At 41.6% G+C, this 25,204-nt stretch overlaps 1 protein-coding gene across 1 annotated transcript in view; it reads left to right on the top strand.

Annotated features, from left to right (window-relative positions):
- The window catches only part of LOC139556364 (caM kinase-like vesicle-associated protein), an 82,967-nt gene that overhangs the window by 1,369 nt on the left and 56,394 nt on the right, over positions 1-25,204 (top strand). The gene's annotated exons all lie outside the window — the stretch shown is intronic.

Here is a 25,204-nt window from a genome sequence, read left to right as displayed (position 1 = left end):
CCGTGATGAAATTTGAACATGCAACCTTTGGGTTGCACGCCAACCCAACCACCCTACACGCCAACCCAACCACCCTACTTTCGTTTTTAAGTAACCTTCTGTCTTATGTAACTGTAACAGTATAGCTTCCGTCCCTCTCCTCACCCCTACCTGGGCTCGAACCAGGGACCCTCTGCACACATCAACTACAGCCACCCTCGAAACATCGTTACCCATCGCTCCACAAAAGCCACTGCCCTTGCAGAACAAGGGGAACAACTACTTCAAGTCTCAGAGCGAGTGACGTCACCGATTGAAACGCTATTACCACGCACTCCGCTAACTAGCTAGCCATTTCACATCAGTTACACTCACCCCCCTTTTGACCTCATCCTTTTCCGCAGCAACCAGTGATCCGGGTCAACAGCATCAATGTAACAGTATAGCTTCCGTCCCTCTCCTCGCCCCAATCTGGGCTCGAACCAGGGACCCTCTGTACACATCGACAACAGCCACCCTCGAAGCATCGTTACCCATCGTGCCGCAAAAGCCGCGGCTGTGGATGGGCCTGGAGACCTTTATTTAACTAGGCAAGTCAGTTAAGAACAAATTCTTATTTACAATGATGGCCTACCCCGGCCAAACCCGGACGACGCTGCTTAGGCTGTGAGACTAGGCTATTTCCCAATCAACCTCCTCATGGTGCTGATGCTGCGAACTGTGCAGCGATGCTGCATGCTCATCAAAAGACAGCACCTATGGGCCTCCCGAGTGGTGCAGCGGTCTAAGGCACTGCATCGCAGTGCTAGAGGTATCACTACAGACCCGGGTTTGATCCTGGGCTGTATCACAACCGGCCGTGATGGCGAGTCCCATAGGGCGGTGCACAATTGGCCAAGCGTCGTCCAGGTTAGTGGAGGGTTTGGCCGGGGGGCTTTACTTTGCTCATAGCGCTCTAGTGACTCCTTGTGGCGGGCCGGGTGCCTGCAGGCTGAACTCCGTCGTCAGTTGAACAGTGTTTCCTCCGACACATTGGTGGCTTCCGGGTTAAGCAGGCAGGTGTTAAGAAGCGCAGCAATATAGCACAGCTTCAACACCCGTGAAACAGTTGCATAAAAAACTTTACGTTTGTTAAGCCACTGACAATATATAGCATATTTAAACAGTGTATATATTATTATTTTCTTTAGGAAAGTGAGCACTTTCTGTCTCCATGATAAGAACAACTGGGAAGCTGATAAAGGATGAGAAATTTGACACTCAGGCGGTCATCAAGCAGTCAACCCAATGACTGACACTTCCATTTATGCCGTGGCAGATTAGTTTTAGAATGACTCCTACAATCAGTCATGCTATTCATTTTCATTACTTGTATTGTGTAATGCTTGACTATTTCTGGCCACACATTCCAGTTGATATAGTACTATATCAGTCATGCAACTTTTTATTTTTCCAGTAATTAATGAGACTTCCGATAGCAAATGTCCCATTCCAAATCTTTGTCATATTTCTGACTTGTTATTATTTAACAACCTGCTCCTTTTACACCATTTAAGCAAAAAAAATGTAATTCACACTTTAAAATGTACAGACCTGTCTGGAATAGTGTGCTTACACAACTTTTTGATATGTTTTATACTTTTTAAACTATTAAGCTTTTTGTGCTTTTTTTGGTCCATCTTCATTCACTTTAATGTGACTTTTTTAAACATTCTAGTGCTCCCCATTATTAAAAAGTCACATGACTTCCAACATTCCATTCACTATGAACAATGCAACTTTTGACACAAACCAGCTACTTTGACCACTTTCCAAACAAGTTAGACAAACAGTTATTGCATATGAAATCTTACGATACTTCTCTGCAATTCAAATATGAAATCAGAATGAAAATATATTCTACCATTCTAACAATATAGCTGTTTTAGTAACAGCATAAAAATCTCGAACTTTAAAAAAACCCGGAAATTCTGTCTACTTTCCCAAGAAGTTAGACAAAAAGTTAGCGCGCATAAAATCTTCTTCTACTCTGCTATTCACTTTCCCAACAACATGTTAGTGTTTGAAATCTTAGTCTATTTTTCTGCTATTTAAATCTGAAATCGGATCAGAAATATCTTCTAAGGTTTTATGAAGTCTTCCTCTTCGTCTCTGCGTCTCAAATCTGAAATAAGAAAATAAATAACTTCTACCAATCAAGTGGTTCAACTACCACAACAATTATTTTAAACAGGTAAAGCAAGTCCCAGAATTTGGGGATTTAGAGACCTAGTCTCTAATTAGAGATCTAGTCTCTAATCCAAAATCAATGTAGTTATGGACTGTCATACATTAACACATTTTCTTTTTCATTTATTTATTTGGAGAGATTCCCATAACCACTATGACGTTCTGCATTATCATATTCTTAGACACAAGTTAATATGTATGTCAAATTCAATAATCAACCCATGACAATAAGCCTCCAAATCTATTGCTACAACCCTGTGAGGTAGCTAACAGGGATGTGAGATCAGAAACGAGCTATTTTTATTGCAGCTGGTGAAGCACAATGACGTGACACATTAAGACCATGCTCACTGAAATGAAATGATGCTGGGCACAAGGGCTGCGGCTGCCAGTAACTGGAAGGACACACACACAACTCTGAAATCCCCTGGTTGAAATTCTCTCGGTTGCCTATATACCGATTTTTTTTGTTGGTCTGGAGTTTTACACATGAAATAGAATGGACTGTGAATACATTTCTGCACTACACGGTCATTCCACCATATGTTGAGTCTCTAAGGAGTAGACTGTGGGGGCTTTTAAGATGGAGCATCGGCATGTAGCCTAGATAGTGTTTAGCAGCATGTGATACGTGCCCCATGAGTAACCAGAAGGGGTCCAGCTCTAGACCCCAGGTGGCCTCTGAACAGCAGCAGCAGCCGCCGCTGTAAACAGGAACAGGAACAGACTAGCACATTACTTCGCAGTTTGTACACAATTAGATCTCCAGGGAACATGGCTGGGTAATTCCGCAGTAACGGAATTAAGCTGAGACTCAGATTCTTCACTTTAAAATGTATGCCAAACAAAAAACATTGATTTAAAGTTTAACTAACCATACAACTCTATGCACAACACAGGAGGTTGCTGGGACCTTAATTAGGACGGGCTTGTGGAAATGACTGGAGCGGAAATAGTTGAATGATATCAAATAAATCAAACATATGGTTTCCATGTGTTTGATGCCATTCCATTTACTCCTTTCCAGCCATTATTATGAGCTGTCCTCCCTTCAGCAGCCTCCTGTGATGCACAATGACTACTTTGAACAATTTACATGGAATTCCCCGGCTCTCAGAGTTTAAGATTGGGTCTCCCCACGTTTCTGTATGACTTGTTTGTGTGTGCGCTTTTGTCCACAGTGTATGTGCATGTTTGAGAGATGTGAACATAAACAGTTACTAAAGCAATGTTGGCTCTAAAAAGTTATGACACGATTGTCCTTGTAATATATTAGCACACTGAGGCAGGGATATGGGTAAAAGAACAATGTTTATGTGATGTCATGGGTCAGGTGCAAGTACAGATGATCACATGCAGTAGGTAGTAACCTTCATGCGCCACCTTCAGGTACTCCAGGTAAGTACATGTACATACAGTACATGACATCTCCCTTTCTTTAGATCATTTTTTTCCATAACAATGTTTTCTTTCAACTCAGTGTTTCACAGTGCAAACAATAAACATAGCTTTTTTCTTCATAACATAGACATCCCAATTGTCATCACATTGTTATTATAAAAAATAAAATAAACTTTTTTTTCTCAATAGTTTGTTTGAACTATAAACACTGACATCATTTTCAGTATAGTCTTTCAGTACTGGTAATGTTTTGGCATTCTGATAGGTCTTCCATAGCGAGTTGAATTCACTGGTGTGTCAGTGTTTACATTGTTGGTTTCTATTGTTTGTTTTGGTGTTATTGGTGCTGGAGAACACACAGGTGAGTAGTTTGCTTCCAGGCTGACAATTGTTTCAGGTTCTCTTTCCACCGGATAAGGTACATCCATTATGGTTTCTCTACGTGTGTGTTATTTCATGTGTTTTTAACTGGTGTCTCAGGTTCCTTCTGTAGATTCTCTCGTTTGGTGTTTGTACTATGTATGAACTTGGCTGGTCATGTATTCCAAGTACAGTTGCTGGTTGCCATTTGTTATCTTGTCTGATCCTGACTGGTTCTCTTTCCTTCATGACCGAAAGCTTACATGTGCCTTGGTCAAAGTAGTGTTTTTGTCTCTGTTGTCTGTTTGTGAGACGACAGCTGACATGCTGATAGAGTCCTGGCTTTAACAATCTCTTTGATGTCGGAACTTTGTCTTCAGCCTCCTTCCCATTAGTAGCTGTGCAGATGAGACCTACTCCATCCAGGGGTGTGTTTCTGTACTCAAGTAGAGCTATGTAAGGATCTCCATTGCTGTTTTGTGCTTTTTTCAACGAGTTCTTCAGTCTGAACTGCTCTCTCGGCTTGGCTGTTTGACTGTGGAAATCCAGGGCTCGACGTGACATGTTTGAACTCAGGCGCACAGCTTGAGGATAGTCCTCGTTGAGAAAGATATACGTACCTCTCAAGTAGAGGTCGACCGATTAATTAATTTCAAGTTTTCATAACAATCGGAAATCGGTATTTTTGGACACCGATTTTTTACACCTTTATTATTAACTAGGCAAGTCAGTTAAGAACACATTCTTATTTTTTGACGGCCTAGGAACGGTGGGTTAACTGCCGTGTTCAGGGGCAGAACGACAGATTTTTACCAGCTCAGGGATTCAATCTTGCAACCTTACAGTTAACTAGTCCAACGCTCTAACCACCTGCTTTACATTGCACTCCACGAGGAGCCTGCCTGTTACGCGAATGCAGTAAGAAGCCAAGGTAAGTTGCTAGCTAGCATTAAACGTATCTTATAAAAAACAATCAATCAATCATAATCACTAGTTAACTACACATGGTTGATGATATTACTAGTTTATCTAGCGTGTCCTGCGTTGCATATAATCGATTCGGTGCGCATTCGCGAAAAAGAAATAGTCCTATAATTCCTATAATAACTACAACCTAAAACTTCTTACCTGGGAATATTGAAGACTCATGTTAAAAGGAACCACCAGCTTTCATATTTTCTCATGTTCTGAGAAAGGAACTTAAACGTTAGCTTTCTTACATGGCACATATTGCACTTTTACTTTCTTCTCCAACACTTTGTTTTTGCATTATTTAAACCAAATTGAACATGTTTCATTATTTATTTGAGGCTAAATTGATTTTATTGCTGTATTATATTAAGTTAAAATAAGTGTTCATTCAGTATTGTTGTAATTGTCATTATTACAAAAACATTTTAAAAAATTGGCCAATTAATCGATATTGGCTTTTTTTTGGTCCTCCAATAATCGGTATCGGCGTTGAAAAATCATAATCGGTCGACCTCTACTCTCAAGTTCTTTGCTCTTTCCAGAACAGCTACAGGGGTTTGTCCTTTAAAAATTGCAGCGTACTGCAGCACAGCTTGCATGGTGCCGCAGAATTCTATGGCACGTTATTTAAGTGTCAGCCATTGTAACCATTAAAGCTAGTAAGTGCTAGTTTGACCACCAGAGGGCATCTCTGAGAAGCATTTGATAGCCTTCAATTGTGTCTGTATTTGAGAATGTAAAACCTTCTTTTGTAAGAACATAGTATCTGGGACTGATTCTAAGAAATTTTGCATAATTAATTTGCATAATATTAGGGGGTTTCTATTCCAAGAAAACCCTCAGGGTTTTCGCAGTACAACGTGATGGTCGGGAGTAGGCTACAGTACTAAGAGCATAACATTTACACACCCTAATTGTATAATTGTAGACTAACCAACACCCAAGCGGAGATTCAGTGAAAATAAAAATCTCATTGATTTATCAAGACCAGTCCCCATGCTTGTCTCAGAGCAGCGCAAAACGGTGCTAAAATAGTTGACCACCTGGGGTCTAGAGCTGCTCTTTAAATAAATAAGACCTACACAACTTTTAACAGCACGTTACTCAACACTAGTGAGACTCATGTCGCCTACGGTAGGCCCACAGTATATCGGGGTTGAAAAATCCAATGACGTGACCGACAATAATTACATATGAGTCTCCCGGCACAGGTATCGAAACTGCATCTGTAGCAATGCATTTTGCACTGTGATGCAGTGTCTTAGACCACTGCGCCAATCGGGAGCGCTTATTTAATACTATACATGGTGTCCATGTCAGGATAACCTATCAAAATAAAGAAAGTCACACACTCCATGTGTAAACTTCCAGCAATTTAATGGGTATTTACCAACGTTTCGGCATCACTGTGCCTTCCTCAGGGTAATGTCATGAATACTTGAACCAGGTTATGTAGACAAACAGTACAATTAGTGTAACCAATGACAATAGTGAGGGGTTTGTTAATTAAGTTAAGTTAATTAAAATGAAATCATGAAACTGTTAAAAAATAGTATATGGCATATTAAATATATTACGCTATTGTTATCATATGGAAACAATGGAATATCGTACATCATATTGGCATCAACATACATTATTGTTTCATTCAATTTCACATAATAATTTCGTATTTCATTACATTTTTGTTACATGTAATCTTTTGGTTCAACCTTAATATATAATGAGCATCATCAACAGGGGGAACATATTAGGTGTACGCTAATAAGTTGTAAAAATAATTTTTCAATTTATAAGACTTGTTCATAAAGGAAAGATTTGTTCATAAGAGCCTGAGATCAAAGTAAATTTTCAGACCACCAGGGGTCAGTGTTTTTCGATAGGATATCCAGTAAGCCTCCCTTTGTAGGCTTTTCCACGTGAACAGGTGATGAGATAGATTACTCCCTTGGTCTTGCATGAGATGATACCCGTAACAGGGATCTTTCGACCTGTATGTGGGTGTCTGAAGAAAGACGTTTTTATAGTGCTATTGCACTGTGCACATGAGCCACATTTGTAGTTCCCATTTGTAGTTCCCATTTGGGATAGATAAGAGTATCTGAGTAGGCTCAGGGGGCATGTCAGATCTCACCGAACTATCTCCAATATTGCAACCACGCTTATAGATCACCACCTCCTTGAAGAGGGGGATGACCAGGGATGTTCTCTTGATAAGTGTGTGAATTTGACCATTTTCCAGTCCTGCTAAGTATTCAAAATACAATGAGTACTTTTGGGTGTCAAGGAAAATGTATGGAGTAAAAAGTACATTATATTCTTTAGGAATGTAGTGAAGTAAAAGTAAACGTTGTCAACAATATAAATAGTAAAGTACAGATACCCCAAAAAACTACTTAAGTAGGACTTTAAAGTAGTAGGTCTTTAAAGTATTTTTACTTAAGTACTTTACACACTGAAATGTGTCTTCCGCATTTAACCAAACCTCTCTGAATCAGAATGAATAAATTTGCAACATTTCTTTAAATGTACCTGTTAGCACATTGTAGAAAATGCAATGTCTGCCTATGCCCACACACAGTAAAAAAAAAAAAAGTAATATCCTCAAACACCAAGTTAGGCATAGGTTACCTCATTTCAAAATAGGCCATTACTGTCAATCGTGAATTCTTCTTCTTCACGTTCTACCTGTGAAACGTCCAGACTGCATCTCCATGCCAATCAGCTTGATCTCAATCAGTTTCGTGGGAATATGTATTTAGATCTTCTTGAATTACTGTTTTGTGGGCGAATTAGAGCAGATGGTGTTAACAAACTATTAGCCTTTATTGTATTTTGTTTCAATCGAAGCATATATCCTGCGTAGTGGCACGCTCTGTTGAGTTTTGCGCATGAGAAAAACAATCCTAACCATCCTAAAATCTCATTAGAAATTTTGTTTTTGGTGTAACAGTAACATCATAGGCCTACAATGCTATGTTATTATATTCGGTTCTGTAAAATGCAAATTAATCATTATGTTATCTTGCGAGACATTGATTCAGCTTTGATCTAACTTTACTAAACAAGCACCATTGTGAGAAGTAATAATCTTCTTTTTATCAAAAAAAATTTTTTTACCCCTTTTTCTCCCCAATTTCGTGGTATCCAATTGGTAGTTACAGTCTTGTCCCATCGCTGCAACTTCCGTACGGAATCGGGAGAGGCGAAAGTCGAGAGCCATGTGTCCTCAAACACGACCCAGCCAAGCCGCACTACTTCTTGACACAATGCCCACTTAACCCGGAAGCCAGCCACACCAATGTGTCGGAGGAAACACCGTACACCAGGCAACCGTGTCAGTGTGCATGCGCCCGGCCCGCTACAGGAGTCTTGATGATATGTCATTTTAAGCATTTGGAGCGCCCTTTGTGGTGCTGAAAGGACAGCTCCAGGATCGCGCAATGATGTCAAATAAGTTTTGTGGTGCTGAAGGAAAGCTGTCATTCGACCAGTTCAGGAACAAACAATCATTTGCAGTTGGCTTATAGCCTAATAGTCTTACGACTACGTGGTATAGATATTTGTAGGCTATAGGTTAATGTAAATACAAATACATATAGCATAATATCATTGCACTGTTTGCGAGAACAGTTTTATTGTGAGTAGGCATTTCATTGTATTTTGTAGCTTACATGCTGTATCATAAATAAACTTTGATTTGATTCGCTTCAACACATTGTTACAATTGTGTTTCGTGTAGGCTTACCCTGGTGTGACGTTTTGATAGCCATGTAAATGTCTCTCGGACAAGGTGACTTTTATCAATATATTCTACTCTATTTACTCTCAGATTCGAAAATGCTAATTAGCATCAAAGTAGACATCATGCAAATCCCTGCAAGCTCCTGCACGTCATCTCTAGCTGGCACCTTTGCTAAGATATGCTATTCAATTGGCTACATCTGTCGGTACAAACTTTGAAAAAATATATTGAGCTCATTCACCTAGAAGATATAGCACTACACCACTGGTCATGTGGTTGTACATTGTTCTCTCACCTCCAGAGGTGTTTGTGGTTGACAGCATGCAACTCTCTGATTTGTTTTAATCCCAAATGGATGGAGTTGAGACTGGGAGTTGATACTAGTGGCTTCCTCCCTGGCATGCAGCTACCGCCCAATGGGTTTCCTGCCTACCTGTCTGATTTTAGCAAGGCCATTCACTCCTCCACTCTACTGAAGATGAATTACATGTCTTGACACACAGCTTAGACCAGGGCTCTCCAACCCTGTTCCTGGAGAGCTACCCTCCTGTAGGTTTCTCCTCCAACCCCTGTTGTAACTAACCTGATTCAGGTTATCAACCAGCTAATTATTAGAATCAGCTAAACTAGATTAGGGTTGGAGTTAAAACCTACAGGACGGTAGCTCTCCAGGAACAGGGTTGGAGAGCTCTGGCTTAGACATTGTCAGTGTGGGGAGGCAAGGGCAACAGCATTAGAGTACAGTAAAACTTTTCACTGTGGTCTTTCATTAGATTGAAGTGTCAGTGATGGTACTGTTGTGAGAATGAGAATAGCAGCCTTTTGGGTGGAGTGAAAGGTTCATATTTCCACAGACGAGAGCGTTTAATGTTTTGAAGGCAGTGATAACATTCCAAGAGTTTGAAAGTATTAGATCTACTTGAGTAATAAGATAAGACTGTAGTTCATTCACAACTAACAAAATTTGAATTGAGAGAATAGTTTTTCCTTTGATGTGTAGAATCAAAGATATTAAACTTCTCCAGTCTGACAATGTTATATTGACTTTGCATAAGTGATTAGCCTCAATCTCATTTTATACATATTTTCTATTCTATTATAGCAAACGTGTCTTATATTGTTTCCTATATGTGACAGCTAAGCATAACAACGGCACTGTTTTTCCTCTGCCATAGTAATAGAAGACGTAAAATAGTCTTTTACTCTGTTCTCCCCTTTAATGTTATCCATCTCTCTATGTCTAAGTTGATGTATAATAGTATTAGTTAATGGCCCCCATTATAATGCATTGCATTTCATTGCTCTTATTGACTGACCAAAGGTAATCTGCTATTTTTATTCTTTAGAACCGCTACTAGCTAGTAGTCAGTTAGCCACTGCTAGCGGTCTTCACCGTTAACTTGGACATCAGCCAGCCTCAGCTCGGTCAATACCTGCCAGTCTGCTCAGCGCGATCAGCTGGGCTAGACAATCTGGACCCTCTCTTTCTAAAATTATCCGCCGAAATTGTTGCAACCCCTATTACTAGACTGTTCAACCTCTCTTTCATATCGTCTAAGATCCCCAAAGATTGGAAAGCTGCCACAGTCATCCCCTCTTCAAAGGGGGAGACACTCTAGACCCAAACTGTTCTAGACCTATATCCATCCTGCCCTGCCTTTCTAAAGTCTTCGAAAGCCAAGTTAACAAACAGATCACCGACCATTTCGAATCCCACGGTACCTTCTTCACTATGCAATCTGGTTTCCGAGCTGGTCATGGGTTCATCTCAGCCACGCTCAAGGTCCTAAACGATATCATAACCACCATCGATAAAAGACAGTACTGTGCAGCCGTCTTCATCGACCTGGCCAAGGCTTTCGACTCTGTCAATCCCCGCATTCTTATCGGCAGACTCAATAGCTTTGGCTTCTCAAATGACTGCCTCGCCTGGTTCACCAACTACTTCTCAGATAGAGTTCAGTGTGTCAAATCGGAGGGCCTGTTGTCCGGACCTCTGGCAGTCTCTATGGCGGTGCCACATGGTTCTATTCCCGGGCCGACTCTTTTCTCTGTATATACCAATGATGTCGCCTTTGCTGCTGGTGATTCTCTGATCCACCTCTATGCAGACGACACCATTCTGTATACATCTGGCCCTTCTTTGGACACTGTGTTAACAAACCTCCAAACGAGCTTCAATGCCATACAACACTCCTTCTGTGGCTTCCAACTGCTTTTAAATGCTAGTAAAACGAAATGCATGCTCTTCAACCGATTCCTGCCCGCACCCGCCCGCCCGACCAGCATCACTACTCTGGACGATTCTGACTTAGAATATGTGGACAACTACAAATACCTAGGTGTCTTGTTAGACTGTAAACTCTCCTTCCAGACTCACATTAAGCATCTCCAATCCAAAATTAAATCTAGAATCAGCTTCCTATTTCGCCACAAAGCCACCTTCACTCATGCTGACAAACATACCCTTGTAAAACTGACCATCCTACCGATCCTTGACTTCGGCGATGCCATTTACAAAATACTAAATAAACTGGATGTAGTCTATCACAGTACCATCTGTTTTGTCATCAAAGCCCCATATACTATCCACCACTGCGACCTGTATGCTCTCGTTGGGTGGCTCTCGCTACATATTCGTCGCCAAACCCACTAGCTTCAGGTCATCTTTGCTAGGTAAAGTCCCGCCTTTTCTCAGCTCACTTGTCACCATAGCATCACCCACCAGTAGCACGCGCTCCAGCAGGTATATTTCACTGGTCATCCCCAAAGCCAACACTTCCTTTGGCCGCCTTTACTTCCAGTTCTCTGCTGCCAATGACTGGAACGAATTGCAAAAATCACTGAAGCTGGAGACTTATATCTCCCTTTTTAACTTTAAGCATCAGCTGTCAGAGCAGCTTACCAATCACTGTACCTGTACACAGCCTATCTGTAAATAGCACACCCAACTACCTCATCCCCATATTGTCATTTATCTTTTTGCCCTTTTGCACCCCAATATCTCTGCTTGCACATCATCATCTGCACATCTATTACTCCAGTATTAATGCTAAATTGTAATTATTTCGCCTCTATGGCCTATTTATTGCCTTACCTCCTTACTTCATTTGCACACACTGTGCATAGATTTTTCTATTGTGTTATTGACTGTACGTTTGTTTATGTGTAACTCTGTGTTGTTGTTTTTGTCGCACTGCTTTGCTTTATCTTGGCCAGGTCGCAGTTGTAAATGAGAACTTGTTCTCAACTGGCCTACCTGGTTAAATAAAGGTGAAATAAATAAATAAAAATGTATCGGCTGTCCTCATTTGCCCTGACAATAAATAGAATCTTTCCACTGTTGAATGTGTAACTGCCTCCTAGAGATGGGTCACATTCCATTACTCTCATCATTGGTGCTACTTTCTCCTCCCTCTATCTTCCGTTGATTTGAATCAATAGGCTGTTGGGAGCAGCAATATATTTGCCTTGTTTCCTTCTTAATCCTTAACCCCCAATAAGGAAGTTGGAGGTGATGGATGTCCGGTGTGGGGGCTTCGAGGACAAACATGGGCCGGTGCGGGGGCCTTGAAGAAAAAAATGGTCCGGTGTTTGGGCCACATGGGGAAAAAGGGTGTGTTAGAAATGCCAGAGCTGGTCCCAGTCCGCCCCTGATGAAATCTACCCTAGATGATCATGTGGCGAGCTTTAGGTTTGAAGTGCCTTAAGTGAACATAATGACAAATATAATCTCGGACTGCCAGTTAATCAGTGAATGTCACTGTCTATAAGTGGTCACATACAGCACATACAGCATCACAATGTATGCTGTCATCCAGGCTGCATCTGTATGGAGACAATGAAATGGGGAAATGGGAAATGGAAAGCTGAAATTTGGCCTTTATTATGTCATTACTATTTCAATACCAGGGGTGTTTAATAACTTTGTTTACATTGATAAAATATATTTTAATATACTATTACTATAGTACTACTAGTACTGTACAGCTTTTGGGGCTCAGTACCAATGGAACTCCCATTTCAATGCATTGGTTGTTTAGAGCAGTGTTGGCTGAACAGAGAGAGTCCTCAGCTACTGTGTTGCATCATTGATGTCTTTTCTATGCTCTTTCCCATGTGTACTATCAGGTGGAGAGAAGCTGTGGATGGATTCAGACAGATGTGGTGAAACGCTAGGATGATACATCACCGCTGTCACGATGTGGCAATCAGTTTTCTCAGCTCCAATACTTATTCTCCTTGTGAGAGGGAGTGGGGTGGTATCCCTCTGTTTTATAGAGAGATTGATTCTATCAATTGGATAGAGGACAGATGAAGAGAGCAGATGAGTGAATTGGAAGATGCAGTACCAGACTTTTTCTTCCCTCAGAGCTCCTTTTTACTGAAAGAGTTACTTGTGGCGCAATGTGGCTTCAAAAAGTCACCCCAGCTAGCATTCACAAATAGCTAATTTAAAGGGGAATTCTAAATGGAAATGGATAAATATTTCACCTCAGAATTGATTCATGCTGCCATTGTAGATATGTTCATCTTCCACTGAGTTGCTTATGCAAAGAGGAGCAGTGACGTTACTGCCTTCTTGATCTGTGGCATCCTCTCCTCTCCACTGTGCATCAGAAATAATGGGCCCCATGTGGACAGTACTGCTGCCATTTTAAAGTTATTGCTGCTCAGCTTGTGAATGTAATGTTCTCATTCAAAGCAGTAGTGTGAATTGATGGGGCTGAAAAGATAAACAGGATGATGAATGGATGGAATTATTATTGATTCTGAGAAACCTACTGGTGATGTTTGTTTGCTTCCTGCAGTCGAGAGGAGTGACAGTTTTCCATGATAATAGGCAAAGGAAGGTAATTTGAAGGTGACGTTTTTCAAATCAATTCTGAGCCTCAGTGTGGTTCGGTCTTCTGCCATAGATTCCGATTAATCTTGATGTCATTTGAAATAAAACATTTCGAAAATAAAATTATTTCCCAATCCACCACAGTAGTTAGAGCATTGATGTAATTTTTATGGCATGTGGAACATTTGCTTCTTATCTGAGGAGAACATCCTCTGATTGTCCAGGAGATATCACATAAATATGTTTGCCTATTGTCACTCTTCATCAGGTTTTTTGAGGGAAAACCTGTCAACAAATGGAGCCATTTAATTTTGACTCCATCCAACCAATGTGGAGGCATTTCTTTACGCTCCGACTGCAAGTCTTCCAGGTAAAGGATTGCAAAAATCAATTTTCATTAAAGTAGCATGACAGGCCCTGCAGACACGCTACATTTACATGTCAAAATTGGACCAATCGATGGAGAGAGAGAGAGAGAGATCTGCTCTGCTCAGGATGTTTGTCACTTCTCTGACAGGAGGCAGTGCCGTGCCGCGAGCAGACCCCAGTGCGAGGGGGTTAATGTTCCTCTCGTGTTAGCCTTATGATGATGTATTGGGACATTTTCGACACCTGGGGTTCATCTCAATAGTCTGAGGAGAAATCCTCCTCTTACTTCTTTCCCTCCATTTGCACTGATACAAAAACATGCAGCTGAAAGACAATTTACTGTACATAGTGCTTTTACACTTCAACATGTTGATACCATGCTGACAAAATGAGCGCTGCAGGCAGTAAGAACTGTGTCTACTTAGGAGTGAATAGTCACAGTTAAAACCAATAAGCCATACCGGCTTAAATAAAAATGCTTCCTCTTCATACTTCACCAGTTAATCTGACCATTCTATGTGCCTGTTGTTTGTTGCCTTGGTTACAAAGTCCTTCAATGGCATCATAGTACTGTGTAGAGTTCCAGATGAATGCGGAGAGCAGCGTCACTGGGTTAGAGGAAAATGAGGATGTATGCGATTGCTGTATTGGGCTAAATTTAGGAGCTCCTTGCTCTCATGTACATCTCTCGGAATCCGAGGTGAGAGGTGAGGCAGTGAATGGGCCCTCTTTTGTAACCCACTGCTCAAACAGATCAGCACAGAGCATCCAGGGGTGTCCAGGGGGACAAAATATTAAGTGGCCTCCGATCCTTGTCTCAGTCACCTTCAATGATCTGAAAAAGTAAGGTTAGAGAAAGCATATGGTGTCTATGGTTTCTACTGTACAGTACTGCAATGGAAGTTCCCCTATAACCAAACCAGGGGTAATTTATAATAGATTGTTTTGTGATTTTTAAAAATGTATTATACCTTTATTTAACTAGGCAAGTCAGTTAAGATGGGTATTTGAGCATATACTAATGGACAATTATTGAAAGTGAAACTGGAGGAGAGATGTTGATCAGAAGAGGAGCTGATGGGGGTGGATGGATGCCTCCATTAACGGCAGGCAGGATTCACACTTCAGTCATCTCACCACCACGTCCTACCTCCCTGACCCCTGTCACAGGGAGCCACCTCCCTCTGCCTCAACTGCCTGTTCCCTGTGTGTTACTTGAGCCTCTCGCTGCGCTGCACTAAGCAGCATCTACAGTACCCAGAGATGATTCATTGTATCCGTGCCTCTCGACTAAGGAAAACAAAGGAAATATTTTTAGATTCAGACTGCTACAACAGACTGAAGAAGGGCCTCGGAGGTGAGCTTTGTCATCCACGTGGGAGTAAGGAAGCATAGTTTCAGCTTTGTGGTGGACAGCAGGTTCTGCAGTGCAGTGACAGTGAGGCTGCTCTCCCAGCTCTGTTAACATACACTATAAAGGGCACGTATGTTGCCTCAGAACACTGACCCATGGGCTTTCAGTTCTCTGGCCCCAATACTCTCAGCTCACATTTGTAATGGGCTCGCTTTTCTGCTGTAATTTGAAATGAGCCTGACTCCCATTTTTTAAAAACCTATTTCCCCTGCCTTGCCAGTTGTAGTCTACTTCAAGTTACAGTGTGACCATACTGAATGTTTGTGAAATAGTGGATTTTGGTCTGCAGTGAGGATTTGCATCACTATGACAGGATTATGCCCTCTGACATGGCCTATAAAGAGTAATTTAGTCTTCACTGCTCTAAACTACTGTCACCCAGGGGAGGACAGGAGGACGGGCTATCCACAACTTTCAAGTGAAACATTAAAGTTGGAGCTTTTGATGCGGGGATGAAGACTCACTTCAGCAACCATCCTAGTGTAGAGTGCCCAATAAACTGCTTTGGTCTGAGGTAAGAAAAAAGGCAGCAGGGAGCGGCTGTTGGTTGGACCCTGATGCATATCTCTTGGGACAGAACAAATGTGATCACACTGTGTGTGTGAGACGTGCATCAGTGCTCATAATGATTTAATTGTTGGTTTGTGTGCCAAACACAATGACGTACTGTGTGTGTGTGTGTGTCAGGAAGTGTGCCCAGCATGGGGACAGGGTTTGGTTGGCTCTGAATGGGAGCAGGTGGGCAGGGGGCAGGTGGTAACATGATCCCTCTAGGACGCTGGGCCATATGGAGAGCTGTTCTCAACCCCTCTTTGTGTCTTTCCCCTGGCACTGGGTTCAACATATACCAGTGGAGGCTCCTCAGAGGAGCAAGGGGAGGACCATCCTACTCAGTGAATTTCATAAAAACTTAAATAGTGAAACATTAAAAAAACGTATCCTTTTTAGATAAAACAATACTAAATATTTTCACGTCACCAAATAACTGATTAAATAACACTGTAGGCTCAACAGCACTCTCTAGGGTAAGACCATAGTGTAGCTGGAGACAGCAATTTTCCGTCAGTACTGTCATGACATTGGCCTGTTGGGGGAGGTTCATGACCCCCATAAATACCTTTCCCCTTTTTCCTCTCTACTCTACCGATGTGACTATTGAAAATCCTTTTGAGAGTCTGGGAACATCAAAAGGTGGGAAACGGAACCCTATTTCGGTAATCCAACCAGTTGAAAATATGAGTTGGTACTTAATGAATATGATGTCAGATAAGTTGGCGTCTGAGACATTATTACTAATGACAGGATGACATAAACTGTATCTTGGAAAGTTGACACATTCTAGTTATCAGATTCACATGGAATTGTTGTGCAATTTAAATAATTAAATATGAAACTATTTGTGAAAAGATTAAATGTAATTTTAGCTTCTTAAATGAGAGAACGGTTTGTCATAGAGAAACTCTGCTCACTCAGAGGCCCTGCCCAAGTGAACAGACACTGGTTGTAAACTATGAAACACGCCCTTCTTTCACCACTATATAAACCCGTTGACGAAAATTCAACTTCCTGTTCCAAGGACGTGCGGACTTGCGGTCCCCACGTTGAATGGACAAAGATCACCTGCAGAACTAAGCCAACGTCAGCGTGATCTCTGGTTGAATGACAAGAACATAACGAAATTAGCATTTAATTTCAATGGGAAGATGACGGTCAACACGCTGAAAGGATGAATTTCGACTCTACCAGCCAGAATATAGCATGAGCTTAACAGTATGGCAACTTGGTATGAACTTTGAACTCCTATTCACTAAAGAAGTGATACCCTCTCCGCCCGCTAAACGTGGGCTAGGAGAGGACGGACAGAGTATCCATTCTACCACGCTCCAGTTCACCACTAGACATTATTCAGAGGACCAGAGATCCATGCTGGACCGCCCCGCCTTCTATCTACGACCAATCTACCGAAGCGCAGCTCAGAGTAAATATTAATTGCATTTTCCTTTTTCAAATGGGCGGTTATTTAGAATGCATAATATACTGTATTTATGATAGCATAGCTGCCTACGGCCCGATAGAGACACAAAACCTTTTTTGCTCCTCAGTCTTCCCGCTCTTTCACTCAAACCCAACCCCTTTCTTTGTGTAACCAGCCGTCGTATCTTTTCTGTCCGCTAGGGACGTTTTCCTTTATGACATACTTTGTAATCAATGTATGATCCATTCTGTGTAGATGTAATTCTGTGTGATTATTTAGGTATTTAGTAAATAAATAACTAAACCAAATTTTGTATTGCCGATTCAACTTATTAGCCAGGGTTCGTGAAGATAATCAAGAATGTACAACTTTCAGATGAGACTAAATAAAGTGACGATTAAATATTGACTGCTATTGAGGTAAAAGATTACCAGGTCTTTAAAATCAAATCAAAGTTTATTTGTCACGTGCGCCGAATACAACAGTTGTAGACCTTACAGTGAAATGCTTACTTACAGGCTCTAACCAATAGTGCAAAAAAGGTGTTAGGTGAACAATAGGTAAGTAAAGAAATAAAACAACAGTAAAAAGACAGGCTATATACAGTAGCGAGGCTATAAAAGTAGCAAGGTTATATACAGACACTGGTTAGTCAGGCTGATTGAGGTAGTATGTACATGTAGATATGGTTAAAGTGACTATGCATATATGATGAACAGAGAGTAGCAGTAGCATAAAAGAGAGGTTGGCGGGTGGTGGGTGGCAGGACACAACGCAGATAGCCCAGTTAGACAATGTGCTGGAGCACTGGTTGGTCGGCCCAATTGAGGTAGTATGTACATGAATGTATAGTTAAAGTGACTATGCATATATGATTATATGATAAACAGAGAGTAGCAGCAGCGTAAAAAGAGGGTTTTGGGGGGTCAGAGTAGCCATTTGATTACCTGTTCAGGAGTCTTATGGCTTGGGGGTAAAAACTGTTGAGAAGCCTTTTTGTCCTAGACTTGGCACTCTGGTACTGCTTGCCATGCGGTAGTAGAGAGAACAGTCTATGACTGGGGTGGCTGGGGTCTTTGACAATTTTTAGGGCCTTCCTCTGACACCGCCTGGTGTAGAGGTCCTGGATGGCAGGCAGCTTAGCCCCAGTGATGTACTGGGCCGTACGCACTACCCTCTGTAGTGCCTTGCGGTCAGAGGCCGAGCAATTGCCGTACCAGGCAGTGATGCAACCAGTCAGGATGCTCTCGATGTTGCAGCTGTAGAACCTTTTGAGGATCTCAGGACCCATGCCAAATCTCTTTAGTTTCCTGAGGGGGAATAAGCTTTGTCGTGCCCTCTTCATGACTGTCTTGGTGTGTTTGGACCATTCTAGTTTGTTGTTGATGTGGACACCGAGGAACTTGAAGCTCTCAACCTGCTCCACTACAGCCCCGTCGATGAGAATGGGGGCGTGCTCGGTCCTCATTTTCCTGTAGTCCACAATCATCTCCTTGGTCTTGGCTACGTTGAGGGATAGGTTGTTATTCTAGCACCACACGGCCAGGTCTCTGACCTCCTCCCTATAGACTGTCTCGTCGTTGTCGTTGTCTGTTAATGATGGTATTGGAGTCGTGCCTGGCCATACAGTCGTGGGTGAACAGGGAGTACAGGAGGGGACTGAGCACGCACCCCTGTGGAGCTCCAGTGTTGAGGATCAGCGTGGCAGATGTGTTGCTACCTACCCTCACCACCTGGGGGCGGCCCGTCAGGAAGTCCAGGATCCAGTTGCAGAGGGAGGTGTTTAGTCCCGGGATCCTTAGCTTAGTGATGAGCTTTGAGGGTACTATGGTGTTGAATGCTGAGCTGTAGTCAATGAATAGCATTCTCACATAAGTGTTCCTTTTGTCCAGGTGGGAAAAGGCAGTGTGGAGTGCAATAGAGATTGCATCATCTGTGGATCTGTTTGGGCGGTATGCAAATTGGAGTGGGTCTAGGGTTTCTGGGATAATGGTGTTGATGTGAGCCATTACCAACCTTTCAAAGCACTTCATGGCTACAGACGTGAGTGATCGCTGTCCTGATATCCAGAAGCTCTTTTTTGCCGTAAGATATGGTTGCAGAAACATTATGTACAAAATACGTTACAAATAACGCGAAAACCCCCACATAATAGCACAATTGGTTGGACGCCCGTAAAACTGCTGCCATTTAAAACTGCTGCGTCATTTTATATTTGGTTTCTATTTAAGAGTTTATTCGGAAGATAACAGCTCTATAAACATTATTTTGTGGTGCCCCGACTTTCTGGTTAAGATTAGCTTAATCAGGTAATATTAATTACAGATAAATTATTTTATAGAATAGCATGTCATATCACTTAATCCGGCATAGCCAAAGACACGACAGTACCTTGACTTCAATACAAAACCTAGGAGGCTCATGGTTCTCACCCCCATCCATAGACTTATATAGTAATTATGACAACTTCCGGAGGATGTCCTCCAACCTATCAGAGCTCCTGCAGCATGAACTGACATGTTGTCCATCCAATCAAAAGATCAGATAATGAATCTAGTATTGAAAGCATACGCTACAGCTCACTAGCATTGCAGTGCATAAAGTGTGGTGAGTAGTTGACTCAGAGAGAAAGAGATTAGTTGAACAGTTTCAAACAAATTCATTAATTCAAAAGTTAAGGAGAAGCAGGAGAGAGAGAGAGCTGTATTTTGTTGTATTTTTTTCTTCTTAGTTTACCTTTCACATTCTTAGCTAGCTAATGTAGCTAATTTAGCCTACTCAACAACCTGACTCAAACAGAGAGGAATGCTTGTATGTTAGCTAACTGACTAAGGCTATCCTGTACTGCAACTATTCCAACTCAAGGTAAGCTTTCGGTTTTATTAATTTATTACCACTGGGGCCCTCCAGTATAACTGCTAAACTGCTTGTTGTACACTGTACTACGTGATTGTACACATGGATTGGATTGTGGGTTTGCGTTAGTTCTAGCTATGTTGACAATGACTTGAGCTAATATGGTGACAACGATGTATGAAGGTTGTTTAGCGCTTATGGTATGAAGGTTTGGCTTGGAGAGTTTGTTTTGCTTGGTCATAGACAGCTGTAGTGTTGTGCGCTGAAGTCCACAAGCGAAGGGAAAAGGTGAGAGGAGGAGAGCACTTAGATGCGAGAAGGAATTATACAATGAGCAAAGTGATGATGCTGTATGTGGCTGCTATGAAATTGAACTGTGTGATTAGGGGTGTATGCATTCCAACGATTCCGTTGCAAAACATTTCTTAAACGGAGATGGACCTACCGGAATTTGTCCCACAAAAACTCTTGACTAATGATTACACCCTAGATCAACTAGATGCAGGCAAGAGTGTGCAAGGCAGTATTGAATGTGTCGCTTTCTTTCACCTTGATTACTACAATTTTGTCTCTCCACCTACGTTAGAAATGTTCATTTGCAGGCTAGGTTGTAGCAACCCCATGATGGGTATAGGGCACATTCGAGTATCATGTAGTAGCCTAAACCTATCAATGTTACATTGAACTGGGTGAATGGAATATGAATGACAGTCATCCAATATACAGTACTGTTACAGAAATAAGGCCATGCTCCTAAAAAAAATTGGCCTCCCTAATCTTAAACGGCATCGACCGCCACTGACATATTTGCCATCCACCATCCCTTGCTAAAACTCATGTGTTTTTCAGTTATACACACTAAGTGATGTGCTCGTACAATGCACCATACTGTATATTGATTAATATGGTTCAGGCCATGATGTACGTACATTATTAGAAAAAAAGGCTCCAAAAAGGTTCTCCATCTGTCCCCATAAGAGAACCCTTATATGGAACCCAAAATAGTTCTGCCTGGAACCAAAAGGGTTCTACCTAGAACCACAAATAATTATTCAAAGCATTCTCCTATGGGACAGCTGAAGAACCCTTTTAGGTTATAGATAGCTCCTTTTTTTAAAGAGTGTACCGGTAGCCCACACTATAGTTCTACAGAACAATAACATTGCCTAATGTTTTAATGATTGTATCTGGTTTTATAGACCCTTTGTCACGATCGTCTAAGGTGGAAACAGTGGACCAAAGCGCAGCGTGGTGAGCGTACATACTTCTTTATTTTAAGATGTCGCCAACAAAACAATAAACATCAAAACGAAAACGTGAAGCCAACGAAGTGCTCACAGGAAACTATACATGGACATACATACAACTACCCACAAATACAGGTGGGAAAAGGCTACCTAAGTATGGTTCTCAATCAGAGACAACGATCGACAGCTGCCTCTGATTGAGAACCACACCCGGCCAAACACACAGAAATACAAATCATAGAAAAAGGAACATAGAATGCCCACCCAAATCACACCCTGACCAAACCAAAATAGAGACATAATCCAAAGGGCGTGACACCCTTTGGATTGTCCCTGCCTATGTTCAATGCTTTATGTGCCTTTGTCAGCCAATACAGATTTAAGAGGGACAAAGATGAATGTAATTGGAATCTTGGAATGTGTCATAAAGGCCATATTAACCTTTTGGCTGCTGGCACAACACACGCCACCTGAAATCATCAGGGGAAGAACATTTTTAAAAGCCCTGGATGGATATTAATGCCTTTTGGCTTTCTTAGCATTTGGCAATGAGCCACGAAGCTGTTCCAAATCCAACTAACAAGTCTCCACCAGTTCATAAATTGATCATTTACACACAGCGTGACTATTTAAAGAGATTCTATGGTACGTTTGTATACTTTTTAGCCAATAGTTCTGAAAGTAGGGCCAAAGTAGTCCCCAAAAAGTGCATACTACGTCGTTGCTCTCTCTCTCGCTCTGCTGTGTGTGCATCTTGCTAGCGATCACGTAAATGGCGAAGGGATGAAGCTCATTGGCTAGAACTTGAATTTATTTTATCCTACTGCTACTCTCTGTTTATCATATATGCATAGTCACTTTAACCATATCTACATGTACAGTCGTGGCCAAATGTTTTGAGAATGACACAAATATTAATGTTCACAAAGTCTGCTGCCTCAGTGTCTTTACATATTTTTGTCAGATGTTACTATGGAATACTGAAGTATAATTACAAGCATTTCATAAGTGTCAAAGGCTTTTATTGACAATTGCATGAAGTTGATGCAAAGAGTCAATATTTGCAGTGTTGACCCTTCCTTTTCAAGACCTCTGCAATCCGCCCTGGCATGCTGTCAATTAACTTCTGGGCCACATCCTGACTGATGGCAGCCCATTCTTGCATAATCAATGCTTGGAGTTTGTCAGAATTTGTGTTTTTTTGTTTGAACACAAGCTCACAATGGGATTAAGGTCTAGGGAGTTTCCTGGCCATGGACCCAAAATATTGATGTTTTGTTCCCCGAGCCACTTAGTTAACACTTTTGCTCTATGGCAAGGTGCTCCATCATGCTGGAAAAGGGATTGTTTGTCACCAAACTGTTCCTGGATGGTTGGGAGAAGTTGCTCTCAGAGGATGTATTCGTACCATTCTTTATTCATGGCTGTGTTTCTTAGGCAAAATTGTGAGAGAGCCCACTCCCTTGGCTGAGAAACAACCCCACACATGAATGGTCTCAGGATGCTTTACTGTTGGCATGACACAAGACTGATGGTTGCGCTCACCTTGTCTTCTCCGGACAAGCTTTTTTCCGGATGCCCCAAACAATCGGAAAGGGGATTCATTAGAGAAAATGACTTTACCCCAGCCCTCAGCAGTCCAATCCCTGTACCTTTTGCAGAATATCAGTCTGTCCCTGATGTTTTTCCTGGAGAGAAGTGGCTTCTTTGCTGCCCTTCTTGACACCAGGCCATCCTCCAAAAGTCTTCGCCTCACTGTGCGTGCAGATGCACTCACACCGGCCTGCTGCCATTCCTGAGCAAGCTCTGTACTGGTGGTGCCCAAATCCCGCAGCTGAATCAAATTTAGGAGTTGGTCCTGGCGCTTGCTGGACTTTCTTGGGCGCCCTGAAGCCTTCTTCACAACAATTGAACCGCTCTCCTTGAAGTTCTTGATGATCCGATAAATGGTTGATTTAGGTGCAATCTTACTGGCAGCAATATCCTTGCCTGTGAAGCCCTTTTTGTGCAAAGCAATGATGACGACACGTGTTTCCTTGCAGGTAACCGTGATTGACAGAAGAACAATGATTCCAAGCACCACCCTCCTTTTGAAGCTTCCAGTCTGTTATTCGAACTCAATCAGCATGACAGAGTGATCTCCAGCCTTGTCCTCGTCAACACTCACACCTGTGTTAACGAGAGAATCACTGACATAATGTCAGCTGGTCCTTTTGTGGCAGGGCTGAAATGCAGTGGAAATGTGTTTTGGGGTTTCAGTTCATTTCCATGGCAAAGAAGGACTTTGCAATTAATTGCAATTGATCTGATCACTCTTCATAACATTCTGGGGTATATGCAAATTGCCATCATACAAACTGAGGCAGGAGACTTTGTGGAAATTAATATTTGTGTCATTCTCAAAACTTTTGGCCACGACTGTAGTTGTACCCTGCCTACGGGATGAAATATTTTGATTGATTGCAATTTCCCCCTTCTGCACATACATACATACATATATATATATATAAAGAAAAACCCTTGAATGAGTAGGTGTGTCCAAACTTTTGACTATATATATATATATATATATATATATATATATCCAAACTTTTGACTATATATATATATATATATATATATATATATATATATATATATATATATATATATATATAGTCAAAAGTTTGGACACACCTACTCATTCAAGGGTTTTTCTTTATTTTGACTATTTTCTACATTGTAGAATAAGAGTGAAGATGTCAAAACTCTGAAATAACACACATGGAATCATACAGTAACCTAAAAAGTGTTAAACAAATCTAAATATATTTTATAATTTAGATTCTTCAAAGTAGCCACTGTTTGCCTTCATGACAGCTTTGCACACTCTTGGCATTCTCTCAACCAGCTCCATGAGGTAGTCACCTGAAATGCTTTTCCAACAGTCTTGAAGTAGTTCCCACATAGGCTGAGCATTTCTTGACCGCTTGTCTTTCACTCCGTGGTCCAACTCACCCATCTCAATTGGGTTGTGGTCGGGGGATTGTGGAGGCCAGGTCATCTGATGCAACACTCCATCACTCTCCTTCTTGGTGAAATATCCCTTTCTAAGGGAATTTCTTTCCTTCTTAATGCGTTTAAGCCAATCAGTTGTGTTGTGACAAGGTAGGGGTAGTATACAGAAGATAGCCCTATTTGGTAAAATACCAAGTCCATATTATGGCAAGAACTGCTCAAATAAGCAAAGAGAAACGACAGTCCATCTGTCAATCAAGGAAATGTTCAAGAACTTTTAAAGTTTCTAGTGCAGTCGCAAAAACATCAAGCGCTATGATGAAACTGGCTCTCATGAGGACCGCCACAGGAGAGGAAGACCCAGAGTTACTTCTGCTACAGAGGATAAGTTCATTAGAGTTACCAGCCTCAGAAATCTGCAATTAACTGCACCTCAGATTGCATCCCAAATAAATGCTTCACAGAGTGAACAGACACATCTCAACATCAACTGTTCAGAGGAAACTGCGTGGAATCAGGCCTTCATTGTAACGACTCTCCTCCTCCTCTTCATCCGAAGAGGAGGAGCAGGGATTAAACCAAGGTGCAGCGGGTTGTGAATACATATAGATTTATTTGCTGACGAAGACGAACACAAAAACTTATACTTGCATAAACTACAAAACAACAAACGACGTTAAACAGACCTGAACTGGTGAACATAAAAAACAATGCACTCATGAACAGGAAAGAACGAACGAGAGACGAGACAGTACCGTGTGGTGCACTAAACACAGACACAGCGACACAAAAGGAAAACAAGGTCAGGAACGTG

This window comes from Salvelinus alpinus, chromosome 2 (assembly GCF_045679555.1).
Source record: "Salvelinus alpinus chromosome 2, SLU_Salpinus.1, whole genome shotgun sequence".
Taxonomy (NCBI): Eukaryota; Metazoa; Chordata; class Actinopteri; order Salmoniformes; family Salmonidae; genus Salvelinus; species Salvelinus alpinus.
This window is presented reverse-complemented; position numbering and strand designations above follow the sequence as displayed.